This window comes from Electrophorus electricus, chromosome 12 (assembly GCF_041902795.1).
Source record: "Electrophorus electricus isolate QZ-2024a chromosome 12, ASM4190279v1, whole genome shotgun sequence".
Classification (NCBI taxonomy): domain Eukaryota; kingdom Metazoa; phylum Chordata; class Actinopteri; order Gymnotiformes; family Gymnotidae; genus Electrophorus; species Electrophorus electricus.
The window spans coordinates 28,530,267-28,542,500 of record NC_137508.1 but is presented as its reverse complement, the minus strand read 5'-3'; the positions used below and the strand labels follow the sequence as shown (position 1 = coordinate 28,542,500).

General features: G+C 42.3%; 2 long non-coding RNA genes across 2 annotated transcripts in view; one reads left to right on the top strand and one right to left on the bottom strand.

The window, feature by feature from the left end:
• Positions 1 to 4,654, top strand: part of LOC145660353 (uncharacterized) — an 11,510-nt gene extending 6,856 nt beyond the window's left edge. Inside the window, exon 3 of the long non-coding RNA XR_014126611.1 lies at positions 4,042 to 4,654. This is a non-coding gene — a long non-coding RNA (uncharacterized LOC145660353). The remainder of the gene's footprint in view (positions 1 to 4,041) is intronic.
• Positions 4,655 to 9,328: 4,674 nt separating this feature from the next.
• On the bottom strand, positions 9,329 to 11,929 carry LOC113589547 (uncharacterized). Its single transcript, XR_003411999.3, has 3 exons — positions 11,516 to 11,929; positions 11,225 to 11,419; positions 9,329 to 10,523 (listed from the first exon to the last, which is right to left on the bottom strand). It is a non-coding gene; the product is annotated as an uncharacterized LOC113589547 (long non-coding RNA).
• Between the last annotated feature and the right edge of the window lie 305 nt (positions 11,930 to 12,234).

The window sequence follows — 12,234 nt, the reverse complement described above, 5'->3', positions numbered from 1 at the left end:
TGATGGTGACCTATTTCAACCTCAAAGTCAATCATCTATGTGCAATTTATGCTTAAAAACACTAATGCATTAGTGTTTATTTGTGTACCAGATGTCTGCAGACAAGCTTTTTTTTGGGGGGTGTTTTTATTCTAACATATATAAGACCAAGTGTTTCTCTGAAGTCTTTCCAGGAAACAAAGAAGCTTATTTTAGACCTTTAAATGGAACAGTCTTCCCCAACATGTGTACATGTCTGTGGTTGCTCAATGGATTCCTGATTAATTCTGTTAAAATCCCAAAGGCAAGATGTCAAGGCAATTAGGCAAGCGATAGCAACAAGGTTTGGGATTTAATTCTGTTTAATACCTTGTCAAGCTGGATCTCTGTGCCATGACGTGTCTCCTGGTTTTCTTGTTTTCTCAACTGACGACTTGTGACCTAAACGTGGGATTTGCAAAAGCTTTACAACTACGCTGAACAAAACTGAGCATATACCAGGCCCTGGGCTGCAAGGCTTTGGAGACAGACCTGGATATTTCCTTACAGGCAGTGTTATAGGTAGCCTTATAGGCAGTCTTACAGGCAATTGTTCCAATGTTGCAGTTTTGCTAAAATGTTCACTTCCATGAGATGAGCAAGTGTGTTTAGGTTCAAAACGTACTGACATGACGTTGTATGACCCAGTGAATTTCACTTTTTAATTCTACCTGTAAGCTTAATAGCCAAGCCAGGTGCTTGAACTGAAATCCTGGGGAACACCAGAACCTGAACTGTCCACCTCTGGGTTAACAGCATCTTGACCTCAGAGAGCCCTGATTCAATATCTGATTCAACAAGACAAGCTGGAGATGAAAGGTCACAGCAAGTTCTCTGATTAATTGACTTTTCTATTTGCTCAGTTCCATGTCGGACCACAAGGGGTTTGTACACAGTGAGGAACTCTGTAAAGGCTGTATGGACACTGTTAGAAATGTTAATGGATCAGTTGGTCATTTGTCTTTCAAATGGTCAGTGATAGACAGGTTAGCTGACTGTGTCCAGTTTTCCTTCTGAGACACAAAGATAGTAGTCTCTCCCTTCCCCAATCGCTGGGCAACAGAGTGACCAATCAGGCATCTGTGTGGCTGCTTGGGAAAGTTCAGTAATTAGCATATTCTCTGAGCCGCGCGCAGCAGAGATGCGAGTTTGGAAACACGCAACTTAATACAGTGTTCCTGTATTACAGGAAGTGTATGTAGCACTGCTGTACAGTACGAGAGACAATTCATTCTACTAGATCCAAAACTGACATCAAAAAATGGGAGAACATTTGTAAAAAATGATGTAAAGCATATTATAAATATCAGTCTTGGTAAACATTAGCCTCATCCAGTTAAGAGGCATATTTCCATATAGTAGGCCTGGACTACTGAAAGCTAGTAAGAGCTGCGTATAAATCAGAACGATACTGTAGCCATCTAGCATCTGAGGCTAGTGCTTGCAATTTAAACAATGGCATTGTATACTGTATGCTGTTGTTGATCTGCTGCTTTGGTAGTATTGTCCCAGTAGTGTCGATAGTTGTGGACGGACACGATTACTGGACAAACTGAACATTTCAGCTGTTGCGTTTTAGCAGTCCTGCTCCAAGCCTGTACTGCTCAGGGTGCGTAGACTAACCCGAAGGCTGTCTCCAGGATGCCCGATTTGAATTACAAAGACGGACTGCCAAATATCGAAACTGACGCCTGGGCTGATGAATCATTTCGCGGGACACATTTTCTAAAGTGTCGCTTGCAATTAGCAGCCAGGGTTGCGTAACATGCCATTCTGTGTGTTAGTGTGGGTGGTGGCACACTCATCAGTGCACTACTCAGTCCATGCAGACATTCAAAAGAAATAAAACTTCTTTGATGACCAAGTATCACAGTTTACCTGGTTGTATTATCTGTGGGACTGAGGGGGGCGAGAGTTGGATCCAAATCTCTGTTTTCATTGGAGCTACAATCTTACAAGAGCTATTTTAGTCTTTGCCCTCTTTCTATATGGATCAGAGTGTCCAGACCAGCACTGATGGGGGACCGTTTACCATGTAGACCACTTTCAGGGTTCGCGTTTGACTGATCTGGAAGACTCTCAAAAATCTACAATGGGACGTTACACACAACACAGATTCACCTTTCATGTGCGTGTTGGGTAGGCAACAGCAGCATTAAGAAGCATGGCCCCATTGCAGAGTGCAGGAGCCCCATTCTTGGGCAGATTTAGGAAATCTAGGGCACTCGAGAATCTCCAAGAAACTTGCCTCTGGTGTCTCATGATTTAAAGCCTTCACAGCTAGAAATGCAAAAATGTGCCGCACGTACTTGCAAAATTCTTCTTTCTCTCTCTCCATCTCGCCAGCATTCCTGTCCTTCATCTCTCTCTTTCTTCCCATGTTCCCCCAGCATCTCTTCAATATTAATAACTCCTTCATATTACTGAGAAAAATGTTTGTCTACCAATAAACCTCACAAAACAAGCACTTGTGTGTCCAGAGCTGATTTAAAGCTGAATTCAGCTTAAAATAAGTTGATATAAGGTTAACATTAATATGCAGGCCCAGTGGTATAGTTTACACAGGCCTTCCTGCAGTCCTTCATCACTGTGCATTGGACGGGAAATGCTGGCTGCCGTCCTGCTCCCAGAGTGGAGATCGCGCAGAGACTCTGTTAAATCGTGGGCCTCAGTGAGAGACTTGGCCAAGGTGGAAATTTCTCTGGCAGCCGCAATCACTTCCTTTATGCTACATCCCTTGCCAACAAATGGCAGCACTTCTGAAACTTTGTCGATTTTACAGACTGTTGCTGTTGCCGCCCTGACGTCTTGACATCTTGGAAATGGCAGAAAGATGACTGATCGAGTAATGAGTGCAAGTTTCGCTGATCGTGTGAGGCATTTTAGGAATTAAATGTGTAATGTTTTTACAAGCTAGACATTTTTCTGCTGTCTCAGTGTAAGATCTTGGCCCTCTAAGAGGATAATGTCTCATGTGACATCATCTTTCTTCCTAGGGCACTTGTTGGCCTGGCGTTTGGCAGGCTAGCGTTTGTTGGGCTGACATTCGGTGGGCTGGCATTTGTTGGACTGGCATTCGGTGGGCTCTTGTTTGGCGGGCTGGTGTTTGGTGGGTTGGCGTTTGTTGGGCTGGGGTTTGTTGGGCTTGTGTTTGGCGGACTGGTGTCTGGTGGCGAGGTCTATAGCTTGTGTTCCCATTCAGATCCCAGCTATACTGTGTGGACCGCTGGGCACCTATTCAGCCGTCTGTTTTTGCACTATGTTCAGTGTTCTTAGCTAGCACACGGCCCTAAGGACACTTACTAGCGCACTACGATATGCACCTGCCACTTGAGAAGGTGAGCAGGTGGCTTTCACTCAGGGCATGGAAGATGAGTTGGACTCTTCTCAGCGTAAGGGTCCTACATACCCCTTATATACACATACTACATTACTGGGTTTTTTCCTTGCAATTTGTACCTTGTAGCAGTGGGTAATTATGAAAAATTGGCAATGTCTCCAAACAGAAAGTAGTAAGTTAGAAAATTTATTTTTTATGTTGTGCCGTTACACTGAGTCTTACAAGGATATGACTGATGGAAATCTATTACAATTGGAACAGAATAAAAAGATGGTAAATTAGCAAATAATTAAATTGGATACAGCTCTTTAGAAGCTCCAATCAGCCAATCAGAAATCAATGAAATTACCTGGCTTTTCTTTGATACTATGCACGATTCCAATAAAACCTTCAAGAACTGTTCCATGTGAATGTTTGCCGTATGTCTTAGCTGGGGACAACTGACACGCACTACCAGAAATTTCTAAATGGGCCTTTAACGATACAGAGAAAACGAGCATGATCAACTTATGCCTCAGTGCTACTGAACAAACCTACTGACAGGTGGGTATAGATTTGGGTCCTAGCAGACAGTGACACAATTGCTCCTTGCTTTTGAAAAGTTTTAAACAACTTTTTCAACTTTGTTTTCTTTTTCTTTTCAAAATTCAAATGAACCCTGGGTATTAATGTGCTCTCCCCAGACGGAGCCCAGCCCTAGCCTATGGCCCAGAAGCAGAGTTCGACTAATTACAGAGGGAGAGAGCTGTTAATATTTCACCCCTTACTGTCAAGAGTGTGTGTGAAAGGCCTAAAGCGCGAGACAACACCTTCTGTTCGATACGAGGCCCTCAGCGAGCGATCTCTGCACGAACTCCCCAACATGGCTCCCGCTGCCGCCGGAGCGCACTCAGACAGGAGGAGAGGGGGATCACATTTCTTTAGACAACTTTTTCTGTGCATTCCTGTGTTTTTATTTTGTAGCTTGTTGCATCAGTCTTTGCACGGTTGGTGCTTTTATGTCGATTACTTACCCGGAATGTGACGGGGTTTAAGATTAAACAAAGAGTTAGAAATGTAATAATGAAATTAGTAACATTAATATAAAGCTCCTAGAAGACCCAAATTCTGATCCACTCGGAGTAATAAGAGACGTTGGTAAATGATGTATGAATAATAAAGCAGATAAAATTGGGTTAAGTCCAATTAGTAAACACCATTATTTCCTTGTTACACAGATATATGCAGCTATTCTTGTTTTTGTTTATTTATTTTACTTTTTTTAGATATCATAATTCATTTTTCTTGCAATTTGTGTTTCTATGTAGCCTGAATTTAAATAAATAAAAATAAAAAGGTAAACAGCACATTAATTCCGCCTCCGTGGGTTATTCTGAGCCCACTGCGGGGTGGGCTTCTGCTCTCTGCTCCTCTCACAGGTTAGAACAGGTGTATTTATTTAGACGTGCTTTCTTTAACATGTGTTTCTGAATACAGTGACTGCCAGGTGGCATTAGCTGTTTGACACTTTAATGCTTTTGGTCCAACTACGGCTTCTGGAATATTTTTGCTTCCACTACTGTTGGTATAGCAAACAATAAACATGTCCAAGCAAATGGTCCAATATTTCTCTGACAACAAGTAAAATGACTTTCCACAGGTTCGCTTTTACCTTGTTGGTTTTATGTCTGTCAATGCAGTAAATGTTTATCTGTTTATCTGAAAAAGACAAAAGTTCAGTTTGGTGTATTGTGCGAGTCATTACCGACATACAGCAGTTCCCCAAATCTTTTCTTTCATAAAGTCTACAGTAGAGTGCGCGTGCATGCTGAAGCAAGCTTGTGGGAAGGTGGCAGGCATTGACCTTTGGACATGCAAGCGGAGTATTAGAAATTAAAAGCATTAAATCAGCATTTGGTGGCGGGGAGGACACACCCGTCAAGGGCGAGAGAGCGACAGTGGTGATTCCGCAGACAGGTCACCCGCCGGCCTGAGTGATGCGCTTCATTAGGAGAGTACAGCGCTTGGGGAAATGAACATTTAGACTTGGCCAGCGCAACCAGCATCTCTTTTCTTGATGAAGGGGAGGTGTGTTTATCGCCACTTTTGTCGCTGCTCAACTGACCACTAAATTGTGACTCAGTCTTTAGTGATCTTAGCCAAATCATTTTTGATGCATTTTTGTCTGATTATGGTAGCACGTACCGGCGCAGACGAGTATCGGTTTGAACGTCATCTGGCCTGAGAACAGGCCTCGTTTATGAAAGGAATAGTCATGCCGTATCCAATCCACCATACTGCATCAGAGCAGGTGTGAGTGTAATACACACTCATGAATCTTTACTCAGAAGTAAACTGGCATAGAACGAGTTACAGTAACTCCTACTGGTTTTAAGGTCCCATAACAGGTGTTCGGATCATAAACGGTCACACACCGTAAAGGGCCATGCTACATATTCAGAACGTCAGTATTTTTGTAGTATACTTGGTGTATATTGAACAAACTAACATCATGCATATCAGCTGCAAAGTTAGTCAGAAATGTGAACTGTACAAAGGATTTTATTTTTGAGTGAACAAAGCCGGTGTGTCTTTTACAGTTGTGATTATGCTTGTTTTGTGAATTAAACACGCTGGTGTGTGTCATCATAAAACACCCTCTGACTCATTAATTTTTTACCTTTTACCAAACTAACGATAGCAAAAGAGGTAACAAAAAAAGCAACCTAAAAAATACGTATGCATATAACTAATATTACTCTTAAAATGCGTCCCTAAGCCCTTGGTTTAAACCAACCAGACAATGTCGACCTTCTTTTCAAACAAGACCTTATAGAAAAGCCATTCTCAAACCTTTCACTTCGAATTAGGCCCCTCACTGAACCATTAGGCTAAAGCTCACCGCTTCACTCCCCTGATCTAAGAGCATAAATCAGGGATTGTTCCCCTCTGGCACGCCCACCCCGCTTAATTTGAACACCTTATTAGCTTTAATTTCGTTTAAAATGAACATGCAACCTGACTGAGATGAAGGCAATTAGCACGCGCTGGCCCGCTGAATGGGAACGGCAGGAAGGATGTGCCGCTCGAACTGATGTGCTCATTCCCTCCCAGCGGTTTGTGCCTGTTTGTGCCGGCTCCGGGTCCCATGTGGTATCCCGCCAGGCACGGTCTTGGCGCTGTGCCAGATCCTCCAGTTATCTGTTTAAACAATTTAAGTGCCTATTTCAGGAACAAGGGACTGCGTAACACCCACCTACTCTCTCCACGCTGACTCAGGGGTGCCATGGCAACAGTCCACTTTGGTCACAATAACACGAGGCACTGAGCGCGGTCAGTGCATCCTGAGCGCCAGGTCAACATTTCGATCTTACAAGCAGCTGCGCTCTGATTGGCTCTCCACGCGCAATACCCGCCAGGTACCCAGTGGCAGAGTGTGATATTAATATGTTTTGATTTTTGCTTCTCCTTCAGGTCGGCCGGACAATTGATTTGCTCTGTGCAGCTTTAGGCGATGTTTCAGGAATACGGAAAATTATAAGGAGATGCAGTTGAAACAAAATAATACTGCATAACACAAAAAATTACATGACTCCACTGTTCTCTAAAAGAAGCAACCCAAAGTAACCCTACACCACCCAGTTGTATACATTATTATGCTCTAATTTGAAGCGTTTGTACCATTTTAAGATCTTAACCTCCTGTGGTGTTGAGGCAGACCTGTCTGTCCAGAAGAGTCTGAAGACTGAAGAAACCACCTTCAAAACTGAGACTTGGAGCGTCACCTTACCTCTTTACATAAAAAATGTTTCTGTTAGTGGATGTTTATATATTTATCTCACACTCAGGCCTTCTAGCAGTGGCCTGGGAGTTTGAGTGTGTGTGTGTGTGTGTGTGTGTGTGTGTGTGTGTGTGAGTGTGCGAGTTTGAGGGTGCCATATTTTCACTGTTCTAGGATTTCACTCTTCTGGACTGAAATTGATGATGTCACAGCCCCAAGTGCCCCCATCACCACGGCGACAACCTTGGTGTTACCTTCCAACATTCTCTCTATTTCCTCTTTCAGTTCCTGGTATTTTTCCAGCTTCTTATATTACTTTCTTTAGATGTTTCCATCACTTGGAATGGCTACGTCTATCACCACTGCTGTGTTCTGCATCTTGTGTACTATCACCCCTTCACTATATATGTATATGACCCCATCACTATATATGTATATGACCCCTTCACTATATATGTATATGACCCCATTACTATATATGTATATGACCCCTTCACTATATGTATATGACCCCATCACTATATATTTATATGACCCCCATCACTATATATGTATATGACCCCATCACTATATATGTATATGACCCCCATCACTATATATGTATATGACCCCATCACTATATATGTATATGACCCCTTCACTATATATGTATATGACCCCTTCACTATATATGTATATGACCCCATCACTATATATGTATATGACCCCATCACTATATATGTATATGACCCCTTCACTATATATGTATATGACCCCATCACTATATATGTATATGACCCCCATCACTATATATGTATATGACCCCATCACTATATATGTATATGACCCCCATCACTATATATGTATATGACCCCATTACTATATATGTATATGACCCCTTCACTATATGTATATGACCCCATCACTATATATTTATATGACCCCCATCACTATATATGTATATGACCCCATCACTATATATGTATATGACCCCCATCACTATATATGTATATGACCCCATCACTATATATGTATATGACCCCTTCACTATATATGTATATGACCCCTTCACTATATATGTATATGACCCCATCACTATATATGTATATGACCCCATCACTATATATGTATATGACCCCATCACTATATATGTATATGACCCCCATCACTATATATGTATATGACCCCATCACTATATATGTATATGACCCCCATCACTATATATGTATATGACCCCATTACTATATATGTATATGACCCCTTCACTATATGTATATGACCCCATCACTATATATTTATATGACCCCCATCACTATATATGTATATGACCCCATCACTATATATGTATATGACCCCCATCACTATATATGTATATGACCCCATCACTATATGTATATGACCCCTTCACTATATATGTATATGACCCCTTCACTATATATGTATATGACCCCATCACTATATATGTATATGACCCCATCACTATATATGTATATGACCCCTTCACTATATATGTATATGACCCCATCACTATATATGTATATGACCCCCATCACTATATGTATATGACCCCTTCACTATATATGTATATGACCCCCCATCACTATATATGTATATGACCCCCATCACTATATGTATATGACCCCCATCACTATATGTATATGACCCCCATCACTATATATGTATATGACCCCCATCACTATATATGTATATGACCCCATCACTATATGTATATGACCCCATCACTATATGTATGTGACCCCCATCACTATATATGTATATGACCCCATCACTATATATGTTTATGACCCCATCACTATATATGTATATGACCCCATCACTATATATGTATATAACCCCATCACTATATATGTTTATGACCCCATCACTATATATGTATATAACCCCATCACTATATATGTTTATGACCCCATCACTATATATGTATATGACCCCATCACTATATATATATATATATATGACCCCATCACTATATATGTATATAACACCCCTATCACTATATGTGTGTGTGTGTGTGTGGGTGTGTGTGGGGGGGGGTGAGTGCATGTGTGAGTGTGTGAGTGTGGATTTCTAAGAACGACTACCAGAACACTGGTCCACGTCCTTCTGGCTCAGTGTTGTAAATGTAGACGTAGATCTGCTAAGACAGCGCGGGTTGAATGATCACACTTGGGAATAAATAGCCCCGCCCGCAGGGTAATACTCACACTGGCTAGGGTTCAAACATGGATTTTATTAATGCAGTTGAGTCAGTAGGCACAGCCTGTCAGTACCTCTGTCTGTAGGCTCCACAGCCCGTGAAAGACAATGTAGTCCACATTAAAGTTCACAGAATGAGGAATCACTGATATGAAGCGACTCGGCTCCCATGCTGAGCTGAGAGAGAAGCTGCATCTCTGTGATGTTTAAAGTCCAGACCTACTGCAGCACCATTTGACTTGTGATGTACACGTTAGCCTGAACAACTTTCTGTGTTTTGTGAACGAGGGAAGGTCTTTGCATGTGTACATATTTCTCTTTTTTGCGCGGCCCGTCGTGAGGAATAGTGTGAGGTTATGATGGTGCGGGTGAGGATGAGTTTTAAGATGAGATTCCGGCCTGATGTTAGCAGTTGACTGGGGATTTTCATGAGTTTGGCAAACGTCACCTTTCCAGTGAAACTATTGTCACGAACCTCAGCATGATTTGTCCAGCAAAATACAAGCACAAAGAGCCCAGTGCTCAGAGATTTGGTCAGAATAAACACGATTATGAGAGATTAGATCCAGATAAGTACAAGGGTTGTAGCTTCTTAACTGCAGCTATTTGCAGAATTCCTAATTAAGGCTTAGTTCTTACAAGATGAGCAATGCAGTGAGAGTAGCTTATGCAGACAGACCGTGAAGGATCTCACTACAGGCTTGAGTGGCAGTGCAGCTAATAACACTGAATAGACCGTAAAACACTCGAGCAAGAGGGTTTTTATTTTTTTCAAGGAAGAGTTCTTCTCTCTTTCTCTCTCTTGCTCTCTCTCATTCTCTCTATCTCTCTCTCTCTTTCCTCCCCCCATTCTTTCTCTGGATAAATGCTTTCTTGAGCACTGTAAAGCTCTATACAAGAGCAACACTGCATACTTACATTGTTCATTTAACTTGTTTACATTTTTATGTGTGTGTGCGTGTGTGTGCGTGCGTGCGCACACATTCTTAACAGATTTGTTTTTAGATTTATTTATTTATTTGTTTTAATTGATTCATGTCTGTCTAATTATTCTTGTTCCATCTGGATGACAGTTTCGTGATTGTACAGCCTTTGTGTTTGAATAATACACTTGATGAAGTGAATGAAATTGGAATTGGAAACACATTAATGCACCTGGCAGACCAGAGCAGCGCTGGGCAACTTTAGGCTCTAATTCCATGGTCATACCTGTAGGCAAACGCTAATGTAAGAGTTATGCATAATTAATCTTTCATTAATTTGTATAAGAATCATATGAAAATGCAAAGTGTACCACAATATGGTTGCAGTCATAACCTCAACTTAGAAAAACAAAAACAAATGCAGGCAAATGTATAAAAAGATTCCAATTATGTCATAATGGACTGCATATTCCATATATTTGCATGTATATACACACACACACACACATACACAGACACACACATATATACATACACACGGACACACACACAGACACGCACATGCACACACGCACGCACACACACATATGCACACGCACACACACACGCACGCATGTACGCACACACACACGTGCACGTACGCACACACACACACGCGCACGTACACACACACACACATGCACATATACACACACACACAAACACACGTGCGCACACACACACACACATATGTGCGCACACACACACATACGCACGCACAAACACACACACACACAACCTATTGAGACATTCTACACTAATGGCCCCTCCCTCCTCTCCCCTGGTGAAGAGAAATAAAAACATATATTCTATATATACAGAACACTGGATTATAACACTGGATTATAACACTGGATTCTACTCTTATCTGAACTTCTCTGAAATGTAGGTCAACTGAGGCCATGAGCTAAGTACACTGGAGGTTAGTAATCTTGCACTAGTTCTCACCTGACAGCCATTCCAGCTTTAGGAGTCTCACAGGAAGAGAGTTTATTGACGTTGTAGTTGGTGAAGAGAGCCTGCACAGCCTGGACTGCCAGCTGTTACATGACCCCTGCGGGTGTGCGGGGCCGAGCTACTGACCAACCAGAAGACAGCGCGTCACTCCCACGACGACAGCACAGAGCTCTCTCTGTTGAACACCTGCCACCAGACATTCATGACGAAACCGAATGCTTCTCTAAAACACTGGTGCAACCCTCACCATTAGTGGCGTAAAATGAATCAGAATTTATTTACCTTAATAACAAGTTTTCTGATGCTCTGTTGGGATTGTCCAATAAGATACTGCACCCTGTGGACTCTGACTAATGTGTGCTCAGGAGTCAGAGCATTCGCTGAGGTCGTGAACTCCTGACAGGAAGTCTGACCACAGAGCCTTCTCCCTGGACTGCAGTGGAAAGGTTACTCGGGTTCAGAGGAATTCCAGTCCCAGTCCCAAAGGTCCTGGTCATGCAGATTTTCTGATCTCTTTACGTCTGAGTCAGGTGTGATGACAAAGTGGACATTAACCATCAATTCCACTATAAAGGATTACAAAATCCGGAGCTGGAGTTGTAGCGGAGCTCCAGATTTGAGCCCCTCTGTTCCAGTTTGCTGGGGAGCTGGTTTAATCCGCTCTCTGGAACACTCTGACCTTTGGCAAACCCAGCCTTCCTGGTGGGGAATACGACTGTTTCCTGCCTCTGCTGGACACCGTACATGGAAACATGGGGTTGGCTAATCAGGGGCTAAGGGACCCCCCTGCCTCCCCCCCACCCCCCACCCCCCGCGATGGCGCTGCGACAGGAAACGTGGCTGGAGCATGCTCAGTTTCGAGGAATTTTAGGGCCTCAGTCAGACTACTAAAACGTTTTTAGTATTAAAATGTTTGTTTCTTTTTTGATCTGCTTTATTTGTCTTTTAACTGCTCCACTCTATCTTATGACTCATTGTAATATGTGATAATGCTACATGAA